This window comes from Hyperolius riggenbachi, chromosome 8 (genome assembly GCF_040937935.1).
Source record: "Hyperolius riggenbachi isolate aHypRig1 chromosome 8, aHypRig1.pri, whole genome shotgun sequence".
Lineage (NCBI taxonomy): Eukaryota > Metazoa > Chordata > Amphibia > Anura > Hyperoliidae > Hyperolius > Hyperolius riggenbachi.
Window position 1 is genome coordinate 217546058 of NC_090653.1, and position 15548 is coordinate 217561605.

The 15548-nt window shown below is 42.8% G+C and overlaps 1 long non-coding RNA gene across 1 annotated transcript in view; it reads right to left on the reverse strand.

The window, feature by feature from the left end:
• Positions 1-981: 981 nt before the first annotated feature.
• The window catches only part of LOC137528455 (uncharacterized), a 52991-nt gene continuing 38424 nt past the window's right edge, over positions 982-15548 (reverse strand). Inside the window, exon 4 of the long non-coding RNA XR_011023400.1 lies at positions 982-2447. This is a non-coding gene — a long non-coding RNA (uncharacterized lncRNA). The remainder of the gene's footprint in view (positions 2448-15548) is intronic.

A 15548-nucleotide genomic window follows, 5' to 3' on the forward strand; every position in this document is an offset into this window, starting at 1 on the left:
GGGGACAATGCAACGTGTTTCACAGGTTTGATCCCACTTCATCAGGCAATAACAACGGAGCAATAGCTGTAAATGGAGATAATTGGCTCATAACCCATGTGTAGTCATACAATTGTTAATCATTATTAAATATTATTTTATAGCATTTGTTATAGCATTAAATAGTGTGGGTAATGGGGATAAAGACAGTGGACAAGGTAATTGTGAGAAGTGATGAGAGAAACTGCTAATATGCTTTTTGCATTAAGAATACAAGTCTGTCACTAACCACAGTCAAGCACAATTTTGCATAAAACACTGCCGTTTTTGCAAAATAAAATAGGAAAGCACTTACTGCATAAATTCATTTTCTGCTCACTCCCTCCCTTTTTCCCAGTCAGTCTGAAGCCATGATTGGGTGTCCGTCAATTAGGAGGCATGGCTTTAGCTGACAGACAAATCACTATTCTCTATGTCTTTGTGATTTTGATTCAGGTTTTCTTTTTAGTTCATTTGTGTTTCCAGTTTTGCATTTCCTGTGTATTTAAAAAAATTTGCAAACTTTCCATCTATATGTCCCCGTTTACCAAGCATATTGAACTTTGGTGCAATTACAAAGTCACACAAAAAATGAATGGCATTCAGATAGCAATCAGACAGGTGGGGATCCACAGGGGCCAGAGAACAGACCAAGGAAGCAAGGAGAAGAAGTGTACCAGTGGGACTGGTGTGATATTACACTTTGCTGTGCTCCCTAGTCTGCATTAACCCCCAGGTGTCACACCTCTGTGACAGCGGTGCAAGCTGCACCTCAATAGTGAAGAAGGAGAGGGGACAGGACTTGGGGGTCCCTATGGGCACGGGGGTCCTGAACAATTGTCCAGCTTGCCCTAATGGAAGCACCATTGCTGTTTACAGACACATATTATAGTTGTGTTATCCAGGGTGATACAAGTGAACAAAAACATTTCCAGTAAAATTAATCAAAGTAATCCAATCTGCTGGAGTCAATACCTTTATGGACAGTTGCATAATGAGCTATCACTCATCTAACCAAAACCAGGTAAATCAGATGAGATATTTACATTTTTATTTTTGTACCAGTGGATGTCAGAATTCTGCCTGACTGAGCTCTTACTATCTTTGTTGTGTATTATTTATTGAGTGCAGTGTGCAGATTATGCTACTGGTCCCCCACCCCCATGTCTGACTGCACACCACGAGGTTAAGGGCCCTTGGCCTCTTACCTAAGGTAGGTCTGCTCTCAGTCTTTTTATTCTATCAGATCTGTGTCCAATCATGGAAGCGCTCACTGTGTATGTAAGATGCAATTCCATCCATCGTATTGTGTATGTAGGATGCAATTCCATCAGCGTAGGACAGTAACTTGTACAGAGGTGCCAAAAGAATAAAAAACATTTTGCTCAAAATAAATACAGTATATAAAATGGGAGACACAAGTTCTTTAGTTAAAAAACAAAAAACTTTATTCAACAACTCCACAATGCTAATAACATTTTTTTTTAACTGAAACCAACATGTTCATGTCTTCCATCGGGGAGGTGAGTCAACCACTATCTCCCATTTTATATATTTATATTTAGCAAAATTTGGTTTTATTCATTTGCCACCTCTGTACAAGCTCCTATATTAAGATTGTCCTCCTTGATGGAGTGGGTGTTTCTCCCCTTTGCAACCTACAGAGAGCGTCTTCTTAAACTTGAGTGGGGCCAGGTCAAAGTTCCCCACCTGCTTTACCAGTGTTTTCCTTAGTAGTCACCCTTGTTTGTAAGTATATTATCTCGACCAATAACCGATTGCCTATATTTTGCAACATACTACACTATCAAGGGCTCTCAGTTTCCATTTTTTGTTTCATTGTCAGTGTAGGGACCCTTCTAAGATATTGGCCTTGCCGCTGGTTAAGGGACTTACTCATATGTCCGTGGATATGTGGAACCAACAGTCTCATGTTTTGAGGTGTTGTGTGAATCTGCTAGCTATCTGTGAGTTGAGACAAGATCTCTTTAAATTGTGCTCAGTGCCTCTGTCCAGCCTCCTGAGCTCCTCATATGTTATTAGCCTGACTGAGTGACAATCCTTTTTTGCTGAATTCAACATCTTATTTATCATCACACATATTGATGGAATCACTGGTGGTCTTGTTACTTGTAATTTTTTTTTGAGAAGTGGATATTCTAATTTTCTGTGGAAGTATTCCAATTATTTATGGAAGCCTTCAAGTGGGAACCCCCTTTAAATGTGAAAAACAAATACAAAACAGCCTCACTGAAAGTTGCTCTAGGTGGTAATCATTAGAACCATTTCAGCTCCCTGTGAGATTTGCAGGCTCTGAATATCTCCAGCATTTTTTTTAATTTCCTCTTGACACCACCGTTGTCAGATAAGAGGGGACGGTAGAGGCTTCTTGTCACTCAGTCATGTGTCTCCTGGTGAGTCGGTGACATCTGTGTCAGATAAAGAATGAGAAGTTTAGATTAATATGAATATTTATCTACAAAGAACCAGCCTAGTCCCCGAAGCGGATGATGATGATGCACCTAACCATTCCAGCTTCTTACATTTAACACAGACTTGTCACATTCAGGTAAAGAAAGAAGCCCAACATAGAAAAGTCACAGACACATCAATGTTTACAGTCCTACATTCTAAAATGACATTTGCCCAATACCAAATATATTCAAATTCATTTTTACTTAAGACAGTGGATGTAAATCATTGAATGACCTCTGCGTGCTGTTTCACATCAGTGCTAGTCATTGGCGTTATAGACATGCCCTCCTGTTTCCACAGTATATCTTTGTTTACACGGTGCACTGCTCCATCCCTTCTGCTCAAATCAGGTAATTTGGGCACCGGAGACACCGCAGTGGTTTGAGCGTCACCACATGCGCCCATATTAATAGCTGCGATTAGCAGCTAGAAGTTGAAATTCAGAAGTGAGGGATGGTAAAGGTTAGACATCATATGAATGGTCAGTTAGGGTTAGGAACTTTGCGACAGGGGATTGGGTAAACTTGGGCATCGGTTGGGAGTTTGGTTAGAGTTAGTCATTTTGCAGTGGAGGATCAGTTTGGGTTAGGCATTGGCTGGGAAGTTGGTTAGGGTTAAGCATTTTGTGGCAGGGGATCTATTAGAGTAAAACAAGATGACACGATACTTTAACTACCTAACGACCGCATCACGCCGATGGGTATGACCACGGCGGCAGCCCCAGGACCACCTAATGCCGATTGGCGTCAAGTCCTGGAGCTGCAGTTTACCAGGGAACGCGTGCATGCATGCGTGATCGTTCCCTTCCGGTTGATCAGCCTGCTAGCCATGATCGCAGCTAGCAGTCTGTTTAGAGCTGAAAGGGGAAAGTATTTCCCTCTGTTTACATTTGTACAGCGATGTGATCTCCTGCAGCGCCGTACGAGGTACACTCGGCTGTCCCTCAGAGCGGCTCCGATTGTTTGTCCTCTCATAGGCTGATGCCTATGAGAGGCGGGAATGAGTGCCGATCACCGTCCTATGGCGATTTAGGATGGCAGAGGAGGGCGGGAGGGAGAGGGAGGAAGGAGGGAGGGAAAAGCCTCCCTTTTTTTAATAATAAAAAAAAACAGAATCGCATCAGCGATCAGAGTCCTCCAAAAGAGTGTCCTATTAAGGACAATATAAGGAGGAAAAATCCATTTGTGTGCTGAGTTGTAGGGCTGTGCAGCACGCTGACAAAGCTGCACAGCCCTCTATTGTGAAAAATGGCCTGGTCACTAGTGGGGTGTAAGCCTGTGGTCCTGCAGTGGTTAAAAAAGCACCGAGACAATGGGAGCCCGAATGGTCCAATTAAAAAAAAAAAAATTGGACAAACAAGACAAATAACAAATAAAAAAGTGAGTTTGCTGATGGGAGCAGCCAACCAGTAAGGTAAGTGGAGATTACAAACCTGTCTCCACTCAGGTGACCCCTTTTAATGTGGTCACTGTCTTGGAAAATGTATGGGCACTAGCTATAAACATATGGAGCTGGGGACCAATGTCCCTCCAATAGAGGGTGGGAAACACAATGGGGGAAAAAGGTGCCCAAAATGGATAAAAGTAGGTTAAAAAATTAATAAAATATGAAAACGAGGAGTTGGCTTACCCCAAAGGATGACACTATGTAAAATACAAAAAGTGTTTATTTAAACTCCATTTTGTGGACTCTTACCCACTTCTTCAGGCAAATAACTATACCAAAGTAATAACAAAGCTGAGCTCTGCGTGCCTATCATACTCAGCTTTGTTACTACTTTGGCATGATTATTGGCCTGAAAAAGTGGGCAATGGACCAAAAGAAACATTGCCACTGTCTAAATAAACACTTTTTGTATTTTACCTTGTGTCTTCTCTTGTTTTTCATATTTTATTTGTTTTTAACCTAGTTTTATCCATTTTTGTCTTGGTTGAGGCAGCCAGTTGTGGCCGTTTTTGCTGGGAATCTAGCAATTGTATGGCTGGTCCCATTGTATAACATAGCGATTCCGAGTGCTGGTTTGTCTCAGCTGAGTTCAGTCCAAGCTTGCTGGAACTCTTATATTGCGTACATGGATTATTTTGTGTAGGGTAAGCCAAATTCCGGATGGTGTTAGTTACTATTCCTTCTTAGAGCCGTAGCAACTTGGAGGGTGAAATAATTTAGGGTCTTGGGACTGCCGGTACCCAAATTACCGGCAGACCCTAATAATTTAGGGTCTGGCGACTGCCGGTACCCAAATTACACTGCTGAGCGACTGTAGACCTAATAACATTATGTCTATGGCGGCACCCGGGTAATGCGCAGTGCGGGGAAGAGCGAGCACCGAAATGACCTGCTTCGCTTATATTTTCCAAATGTAATAACTTATCTTATAAGGTGTATACCAGTCTTTACATAAATTACTGAGATTTCTCTAAGCTAAGCACTCTCACATGGACAACTAAAAAACAAACAAACATTAAAACACATTTCCCCTTTAAATATAACCCAATAAATTGTGTCAGTGTGTGTCTGCGTGCATTAATTCTCCACTAATTGCACTGCTGATACTGATAAATAAAAAGTAAGATTACTTGAACAGTTCAGGGCTGTGTCTCCTCTAGGAGATCGAGTCGTTGTCAATTATCTTTTCTGTGGCAGCAATTTACAGGGTCGTAACGCAGCAAATTAAAGCCATTAATTGGCAGGGAGAGAACGTTGAAAAGTAAATCGGTTTAAATTGACTGAGATGCAATTTGTCTGTCATTGGAGGCACAGGAGGGAGAAGCGCATATCAGTATGAGAGCCAGACTCCGTGATTGTACTGCCAGACCTAGGAGATGCCTTCTCCAGGTCATTGTAAACAGTGCTCTGTGGGGCGAGTATTATTTACTTTATTACAGGTTTTAAATTCACATGTAGCCAGGGAAGATCAGGCTGTGTTTACCAATGAAGATGCCCATGCACACTGGCCTTTACACATCTTTAAATATGTCTAACTGGAAAGTACAAAAAAAGTAGGTTAGAAATAAAAGAGTCTAAAAATAGCATATCTCATTGCATCTAGGCAGACAGCTACATGCTCAATTTATGTAAAATGTCTTCTCCTTCAAAATATTTATTATTCTTGACCACAGCATGACCATGTGTAGCTCTCACTTTTCTCAGATATCCTGCATGGGCAAGGCCCCACCCCCAGCCCACTGATTGGATGTTGCAGGTTAGCAGCACTCCAAAAAGCTTATATTTATGTAACTGACAGCACTGTTCAATATTTATACATCACCCCCCCCCCCCCCCCTTATATATACACAATCAGCTTTTCACTACTTTCGAAATGCCTGTGAGCATCTTTGTGATTTCTGGAAGGGCCGCAAAGACCCAGGCCTTGAGCAGCTGCAGCCTAAGGGAGCATCTGAACATGAAAGGGGGAATAACACAGGAAAAGGCAAATGAGAGGGGCTACAATTGACAAGGCAAAAACATTTACATTTATATTGCGCTTTTCTCCTGGTGGGCTCAAAGCATTTGAGCTGCAGCCACTAGGCACTCAGTATGCAGTAGCAGTGTTAGAGAGTCTAGCCCAAGGACTCCTTACTGAATAGGTGATGGCTTACTGAACAGGAAGGGTCGAGATTCAAACCAAGTACATGAATACACATGAAAGAAAGGTCAGCACATGAAAGGGGAGCCCCAACATACTTGACCCTAGGGGCACACAAAGTAGAAATCCGCTCCTGAGATTTGCACCTCTTTCATATACATTCAAGAATAGTTAGCAAGTAAAGGTATATATAGCAACAAACGTGTCTACCATAATGAATTCTCCTGTAGTATTTCATAATAGGGACAGACATACTAGTTTATCCGCTAGTGCTTGGGATAGCATCTTTAGTATTATCATGCCATGTACCTGTGTATGGGCCTATGCTCCCTGACATGCTACTGTTGCCAATGATATCACTCCCCTGCAATGCTTCTGGGTGGCAGACCTTGCAAATTTTGCCTAGAAAGGGTCTCCTGGTGGAAGCTGTAGGCATGCATTTTATTAATAAAACGTGAAAAAATCATGTGTATATTGTGCCATGAAAGCACTCTATACGTACAAAGCGGGAATTTCACTGTAGGTGCTTTAACCAGTAGCCACAATCGCAGCAGTATATCTATGCCCCACTGGAGTACTGTTCATGTTCTAGTGGCGTAGATACTCGTCTCTAGGTTTGATGCGTGGTGTGCGCGCACCCGTGCAAGCCCCTGTGACCGGCAGTTACAGGACAGGTTGGTGACGGGAACATGTTCCTATTCATCAATCTAAGTGCTGGATATATGAATAATCTTTGCTATAACGAACAGCAGAGATTATTCATTGAATGTAAAAAAAACCCCAATTTTTGCATGTAAAAAAAATTGCCAAAGTGACGGAATTTAAAGAGACTCTGTAACAAAAATTTCATCCTGTTTTCTACCATCCTACAAGTTCCTAAACCTATTCTAATGTGCTCTGGCTTACTGCACCACTTTCTACTATCACCGTCTCTGCAATAAATCAACTTATCTTTCCCCTGTCGGATTTGTCGCCCTGTGTCTGGAAGGCTGACAACTCTTCAGTGTTGTTGATCTGTTATGCACGCCCCCCCCTCCAAGCCCCCTCTATGCACACTACCGTGTGTGTTATTTACATTAGGCAGCCTCTCTGCTCTCTTATCTTTTACAAGCTGGATAAATCGTCCTCTGTTAGGCTGTGAAAGGAGCTGGCTGCCTGAGCTGTCACATGCTGAGGAATTACAGACACAGGGCAGAGCTGCCTGCAGGAAGAACAATCAGCCTGTCACTCTTCAGTGGGTGAGAGCTGCAGGGGGTAAACACACAAATGATCTATTGAGATTCAAAAGGAAGGCTGTATACAGCCTGCTTGTGTATGGATGTATTTTCTATGTATGAACATACTGTACATCAACCTACTTCCGGTTTTGGTGGCCATTTTGTTTGTTTATAAACAAACCTTTAAAAACAGTTTTTGACTACTTTTAATGCGGCAGGGAGCGGCGAAATTGTGACAAAGGGGAATAGGAGATGTCCCCTAACGCACTGGTATGTTTACTTTTGTGCGATTTTAACAATACAGATTCTCTTTAAACGAGAATAAATAAATTGTTATGTTAGAGACTCAGATTTTTTATATATGTTTGCCATGAGGGTATGTTACAAAAAAAATTAATAAAATACAGCTTTATTTCCAAATAACATATTGTCGCCATACATTGTACTAGGGTGGGACAGAGGTATTCGGTTCCACAAGAGGAATTTTCCCTCAAAAAAGTGACACTTGGGGGATATGTGACATGTGGCATTGGCCCACCACTCAGTGAACCAATGAAAGTCCTCTCTGGTGCAAAGGAGGATTTTTTTTGGTCTTTAGCAATCCAATGGAAACCCTATGCTTCTGCCAGGACTCTGATAGATATATACAGGTCAGGTGCTTGTTCACCAAGCCCAGCGGTGGTACCAGCAGTGGCAGAAGACACAGAAGACAAGTGAGTAGAGCAGGAACAGCAGGGTAAAAGAGACACTGTCCATTCCCATAGGCTTGCACTTATTCCATGTGCACTTGCAGTGTTTGTGGTATCCGTAATAATCGTGCCTCTCTGAACATACACTCCACTCCCCCTCCTACTCCTGTTCTGCTGCATTTTAAGTAGCAAGTGTGAATGGATCCTATGCCTAACATAGGATCCATTTACAGATGTGCTTCCATCCTGCTGAATTGTAGTGTTTTTAGGTCTATTGTGAACCACCCCTCAAGCTACGCACATCTCTGTATTCTTGCAATGTTAGGGGGCTATTTACTGTGTAACATAAAACACATACACATTGCTAATGCTGCATTGCATCTTCTTGCGACAGCAGCGTTTGTCACCTTTTAGGTTCTGGTCTTGGTGTGGCAGAGGAGCTTGCCATTATTTGAGAATGCAAGCTCCAGGGGCCTGACTCTCTTCCAACCTTGTCGTCAACCACCAACCCTGGGCCATTACATTTACATGATCCAGAAAATGTTGGGAGGTTTAATACAAAAATACTTCCTTCAAGGTGTTCCACTACACCAATAACAACATCAAAATATTACAAGGATATGAAGTAGAGCAAGAAATTCAGAAAACCCAAATAAATTGAGTTTTTTTTTTAGCTTTAATAATCCGAAAGTGTAAAAGAGTTCACAAGAGTGATGCCAATTATTTCCATCCAATAATGGCGATTAGACAAACTAAGCCCTCCAATAGCTTACAGTAATACCTTTATATTTCTATTTTGTCTTTAGGTGACAGTGACAGCTTATTTCATGTACAACACTCTTCTTCAGGCCTTATAAATACAAGTGTATCTGATTCACAGTTAAAGTGGACACTGGACAAGCGAAATAAATACATCATAAAGCCAAGAACGACAACCACTATAGGGAACTGGCAATCCAATTAGCTGCAGTATAATCCAACATGACTAAAGGATGAAGTGGTCACCACTGTTTTAGGCTCTGGAAAAAGTCAGTGAACTATTATAAATCAAATCAATGTGAGATGAGTTAAACGTTGTTGATCAACCTTATAAGTAGACCCCTTACTACAAAGATCACTTTTTTAAATCATTTATAGATCAAAATAAAGCTATTGTCTTAAAAAAATGTGCAAAACTGCCGTATATGTTCTTAAATATGTACATAGTAATAGACAACATGGTTTTCCATATAATTGGGGGTAGTTGGTGGTGTACTGAATAGCACTCTTGCCTTCCAGAGCTGGGTCCCAGGTTCAAATTTTGACCAGGACAATATCTGCATAGACTTCATATGTTCTCCTTGTGCCAGTGTGGGTTTCCTCCAGGCATTTTGGTTTTTTTCTCTTTACATCCTCTTTTTCTTTTATATTAAATGAGACCTGCGATGGGGAGGTGAGTAAAATTTAGATACATACCTCAGTAGAGGGAAGCCTATGGATGGTTCCAAGGCTTTCCAGGTTCTCTTTGAGCCCACCACTCCTGCACAGAACCCTGTTCATCTTCTGGCCTTGTTCCCGGTGTGTATAAGTACATTTAGACTGTACATGTGTGAGTAAAGTCTGCACATGCCCAGCAGAACAAAGCACTCGTGCATAGCTTTTTTCCTCTATGTGCAAGCACTTTGTTCTTTTGGGCATGCATGAACCTCACTTGCACATGCTCAGTCTGGATACACTCCTACATGGTGGGAGTACAGCCTCAAGAATCCTATTCAACAAAATCTATTGGGTTTAGATGGACTCGGTACAGTAATTGTGGGCTGCAGGAGGATTCAGGAAGCCTCTGTACGATCCAGAGGCTTTCTACTACTGAGTTAAGTAGCCAATTTTGTCTTTTCATTTTCACTTTACGCTAGAGATGAGCAGGCAATGTTTAAAGTTCAATCTTGGACCATTTTCACTTACCTTTAGTAGACCTTGTTTGAAGTTTACCTCAGAGTTGCAAACTTGTGAGGTTTACTACAGCAAAACTGGAGTGCTTTACCTCAAAAGGGGGAAGCATCTGGATCCTACAGAGGCTTACCCATCCTCCTCAGCCAGGTCGATCCAGCGATGAGACCCTCGAAGCACAGCCCCTCTGCGCATTTGCAGTAGCATGGACCTACTTCGGCTCCCAGCTAGGTCTGTCCTACTGTGCAGGCGCAGACAGCTTGAACATCTGCAGTAACACCGAACTGATCGAGCTTGACTCTTTCCATTGGACCCCAAGTGGGCCCACGGTACTGCGCATGCTCCAGGGGGTCCCATCACTGGAACAGGCCCGGTGGAGTAGGATGAGATTGTTTGTTCTACTCATGTCTGCATGGGTTTCTTCCCATATGCCAAAAACCATACAGATAAGTTAATTAGCTGCCCTCCCCCCCTCCCCCCCCCCCCCCCCAAAAAAAAAAGTGGCGATCATAGACATAGGGCTATGGTAGGGATTTTATTGTGCTCCCCTCTGAGGGACAGTTAGTGACATGACTATAAATATTTTGTAAAGTGGTATGGAAGATATCAGGGATATAAAAATACCAAATAATATTAAATATAATAATAAAACTGCAGCAAAGTTAAGATACATGCCTCAAAGGACTTAAAGTGCACTTTTAATAACCAGAGTTAAGGATGTAAAAAAATAATCAGAGGCCAGATCAAGAGAAAACTGCAAGTCAACATGAACTTATTTTAGAAGGACCTTTTTAAAAAATAGGTATTAGCACATGTTGTAGCTAGTTTGCTATTGATATAAGCACAGAGGCCTGGAACCCACTAGCAGCACCTTCTAAGCACCTTCTAAGCTCTTGCTAATGCAATGCTATGGGGTATTTTTTATAAAATCACATCCCTCAAGTGGGATCACACACATAGCATTACATTAGCAAGAACTTTTCAAACCACAAGTGCTCAGAAAAGGCTTAGAAAAGTGCTGCTAGTGGGTTCCAGGCCTAGGAGTGTATATTATACATACTGAAGAATGATATGCCAATCTTATAAAATGGAGCTAAATTCAGTTATGTTGGTACTCTTGATCGTGTACCATTACAGACACTGTAAACATATTTACACAAATATTTGACATACATTATTCGTTACTTTGTTGTATAAACACGTATGCGGCTTTGCAAACTGAGTAACATGGCTGCAACCTGTCATAAAGATATTTTTGAACAAAGATTACTTATGTTTTTCCACACTTTTAATCAAAGGTTGAAGTGACAAAAAAATGAGTGAGTGTGTGTGTAAGACACATGAGGGTTAACATAGGAATACCTGCCCCTAATATTCCCTCCGCAGGTGGGTCTGACCCGCACAAAGGGGTTGTGGTTACGCGTGCTTCTGTAAAACAATCTCTTTCTGTTTCCCTCTCCTCTTTCCAACCCCGTCACACTGAGCAATTACACACGACGGTTTATCCAGACCTCGAGCAGCCGCTCCAGACTCTGATAACCAGTCAGACAACTTGCCTCTCAAAGGGTCCGCTGTCCCTAAACTAATCCCCTCTCACATGTGTCTTTGTCACACTGGCCGCTGCACATTAGCCAGAGAATTCCTTCCTTCTTAACCTCTAACCCACCCTCTACCCCCATCTGTGTGTCTATAATAATATAGGCTTGTGTGAGTATAAATATCATAAGCATGCACGTGCAAAACCATATATAAATATAGGATGACATACAGCCATCAGTATCAGTTCAACCAAAAGAGAGATATGTAAACACAGGCACTGAAAGGGTATTATTGTAAGGCCAGTGGCATACACCTGATAAAGGTGATCAGCAGAATAGGTACAAAATGAAATACACTATCAAAACCCCAAAGGGGTATAAAATTAGTTATCAAATTTATTTCACGTTATCAAACCCGTGGCTTGCGGGCAAGGGGTAGCCAGCTGTTTTACCACAAAGGAGACGTCCTCCTTTGATTTGCCTGTTTTTAAAAATCCATTTGTAAGTAGTACTACTTTTATTTTAGTAAATGCTGAAGATTTTACACTAGTAGGAGTGTTTTCAGCCTCTAGGTGATTAAAAACTGCCATAAGCTTTGGCTTAAAGGGGAACTTCAGCCTAAACAAACATACTGTCATTAAGTTACATTAGTTATATTAATTAGAATAGATAGGTAATATAATTTTTTACCCACCCTGTTTTAAAAGAACAGGCAAATGTTTGTGATTCATGGGGGCTGCCATCTTTGTCATGGGGGCAGCCATCGTTTTGGTTGAAAGGAGGTGACAAGGAGCAGGAGACACAGTTCCAACTGTCCTGACAAACCCTCCCAGCTGCACACGCTAGGCTTCAAATGTCAAATTCAAAATGTAAAAAAAAAATATTTGCACCAAAACAGCAGAACAAGAGCAACAACATCAGAAATCCCATCATGCTTTGCACAGCATCAGGGGAAAAAAGCCCGGGCAGTTTTCTTCTGTGCAGCTAAAAATGAGGCTTGGATAAGAGAAACAAAGTTCTGATGCTGTGAAACTGTTAAAGAAACACCAGGCCTTTTCAGTGCTGCTGAGTCGATTTTTAGTCCGGAGGTTCACTTTAAGGATTGTTTGAAACTGTGAAGTGTGGAGACAGAACTCATACCTCCCAAATTTTTGAGATAAGAAAGAGGGACACGTAAGCCACACCCCCTCTCATCTCTAACCACGCCCCTGGAACACCCCTAGTCACGCATACCATAAAGATTTCACAAGAACAATATGTTGTTATAATTCAAACCTTACTGGTCCACTCTTTCTTGGGTTATTGTCCTTCATATTGGCATTTAAAAATAAGAAACATAACAATTTAGCAAGTCAAGCAAACACATTTTTCAGTTGAAAAATACATAATTTACACAGATCTGTACATCAGTGCTGAAAGAGGGACACACGAGGAAGAAAGAGGGACAGAGGGATTTGGTTTCCAAAGAGGGACTGTCCCTCCAAAAGAGGGACAGTTGGGAGCTATGCAGAACTGCATGCAGAGAGGGGTAGAGCCAATGCTGTTATGCTGTCTGTGACTTCTGGGCAGCCATTGTGCTAGGTGAGTGCATTTCCTTCCAATGGTGGCTGCACAAGACGTTGGACGGTGACCCTGTATTGACACAGTTGCCTTATCTAATTATAAAATGGGGGCGGTGTTTCATCTTGTTATACCAGTCTGCACTAATATATTGTCTCTTTTTTTAGGACATTCTGGGGCAATCTGGAGTTAAATGTTTAATATAAGTCAAGAAGGCCCAGGCTTGGACTCAATAATGTTAGGGTGGGACAACCCTTTAGCTACTGTCCTATACCTTAAACGTTTAGACTGTAAGGCCTTTGGCCAGGGCTCTATTCCCCTTTTGTCTCACAAAGGGGCGTTCCTAGAGTCCTTGGAGACCGGGGGCACCTGTGGACACTAGATCGAGGGTCGTATCGGCCAACAAATGGGCGTGGTCATACAGTGAGTGGGAGTGGCCATGGGTGGGGTCAAATGTACATGAACTTAGCAGCGGTTTAAGCTACAGATAACGGGCCTGCCCATCAAAATATTGGATGGAGCCCCCGTCCTTTATTTAGATAATTTACAATCAGTATAGGCAAAGATCAAAGATGTATACGCACATACAATTTTGATTGGTCAATCACTGACCAATTTTACCACCCCCATGCAATAAATGGGTCAACAGACAATGCATTTGATGAACAGAGCTAAAATTGGCTAATCAAATTTGTATGTGTGTACCAGGCTTTACAGCTAATACAGTACACACTGAAAGTAGCAGGGATCAGCATACAATACAGCTGGTTTAAAATCAGTAAAGGCACAGAGCAACACCTTATACTGTACACACTTGAGGTAGATCAGCACACAGTGCAGGCACTAGAGAACAGCTTATACTGTACATACTGTAGGCAGCAGAGATCAGCACACTGCAGCTAGCGCTCCGAAAAACATGAGGGTTACATTGCCGAAAAATGAGTGTGGCCATGGACCAGAATGTGGGTGTGGTCACGGGTGGAGACAAATTTACATGAACTTAGCAATGGTGGGACTTTAGATTAGGACAGTGGTGGCGAACCTTTTGGAGGCCGAGTGCCCAAACTGCAACCCAAAAGTCACTTATCTATCGCAAAGTGGCAACAGCAATTTAAACTAAATACTGTACAAACGTTTTAACGCATACCTGAACATTATGGAAAATCCAAGTTGAAAATAAACTGTGAAGATAAACAATTTCATCCATCCTACTCCTGAAAAAATGTATTCATTTTTTTAGAACCTCCCAGTTTTATTTTCTGTTTTAAAAAGCTAAAAAAGTAGGTTTAATGCTATTGTCTCATATGATGATGATTCGGCTTTTCCCATAGTCTCGCAGTTAGCAATCATGTGACCCCCAAAAAGACAAATTCAGCAATCATGAGGCCCCCAACAAGACAAATTCAGCCATCATGAGGCCCCCAACAAGACAAATTCAGCCATCGTGAGGCCCCCAACAAGACAAATTCAGCAATCATGAGGCCCCCAACAAATCATGAGGCCCCCAACAAGACAAATTCAGCTATCTTGAGGCCTCCCAACAAATCATGAGGCCCCCAACAAGACAAATTCAGCAATCATGAGGCCCCCAACAAGACAAATTCAGCAGTCATGAGGCACACAAATAGACAGCATTTCACATAAATAGGCAGAATGCCCCCTTAATATGGTAGACAACTCTCACCTGGCTTCTGAATTCTCCTCTACTGGCTGCTCCTGGAAATACTGTTTTTGGCTGGATTGGGGATTATGTGTGGGCTGAAAGGCCTGGCAGTGATGTTGTGGCCTGGCTGGTGGTGATGCTGTGGCCGATGCTGTGGCTGGGTTGGCTGGTGGTGATGCTGTAACCTGGCTGGCGGTAATGCTGGGCTGTGCTTGGCTGGTTGAAGTAAATCCTGGCCTGACTGGTGGTGATGCTGTGGACTTTTTGACAGTGATTCTGGGCTGGTTGGCTGGTGGTGATGCTGGGCTGGCTGGCATGGATAGTTTAGGTAGTGACAGGTGCCCCCTAGTTAAGGTAGCGCCAGGAGTCCCCCAGTTTAGGTAGTGACAGGAGCCCTCCAGTTCAGGTAGTGACAGGAGCCCCCAGCTCATTTGGATACAGGAACCCCCAGTGTAAGTAGTGACAGGTGCCCCCCAGTTCAGGTAGTGACAGGTTCCCCCAGTGTATGTAGTGACACAGGAGCCCCCTGTTTAGGTAGAGACAGGAGCCCCCCAGTTTAGGTAGTGAGTGACAGGGACCCCCAGGTTAGGTAGTGAGTGACATGGACCCCCAGGTTAGGTAGTGAGTGACAGGGACCCCCAGGTTAGGTAGTGACAGGTGACCCCAGGTTAGGTAGTGAGTGACAGGCGCCCCCCAAGTTAGGTAGTGACAGGGACCCCCAGTTAGGTAGTGACAGGCGCCCCCTTACCTTGACATCCAGCATCCCTCCCCCTCCCTCTCCCCCCGGGCCCGCTTAGGGACATTTTTGGGGGCTGGAGGGGTCTCAGCATGAGGGGAGAGCTTGGTAGCACGTCGGCGGGGAGGGGGGACGGT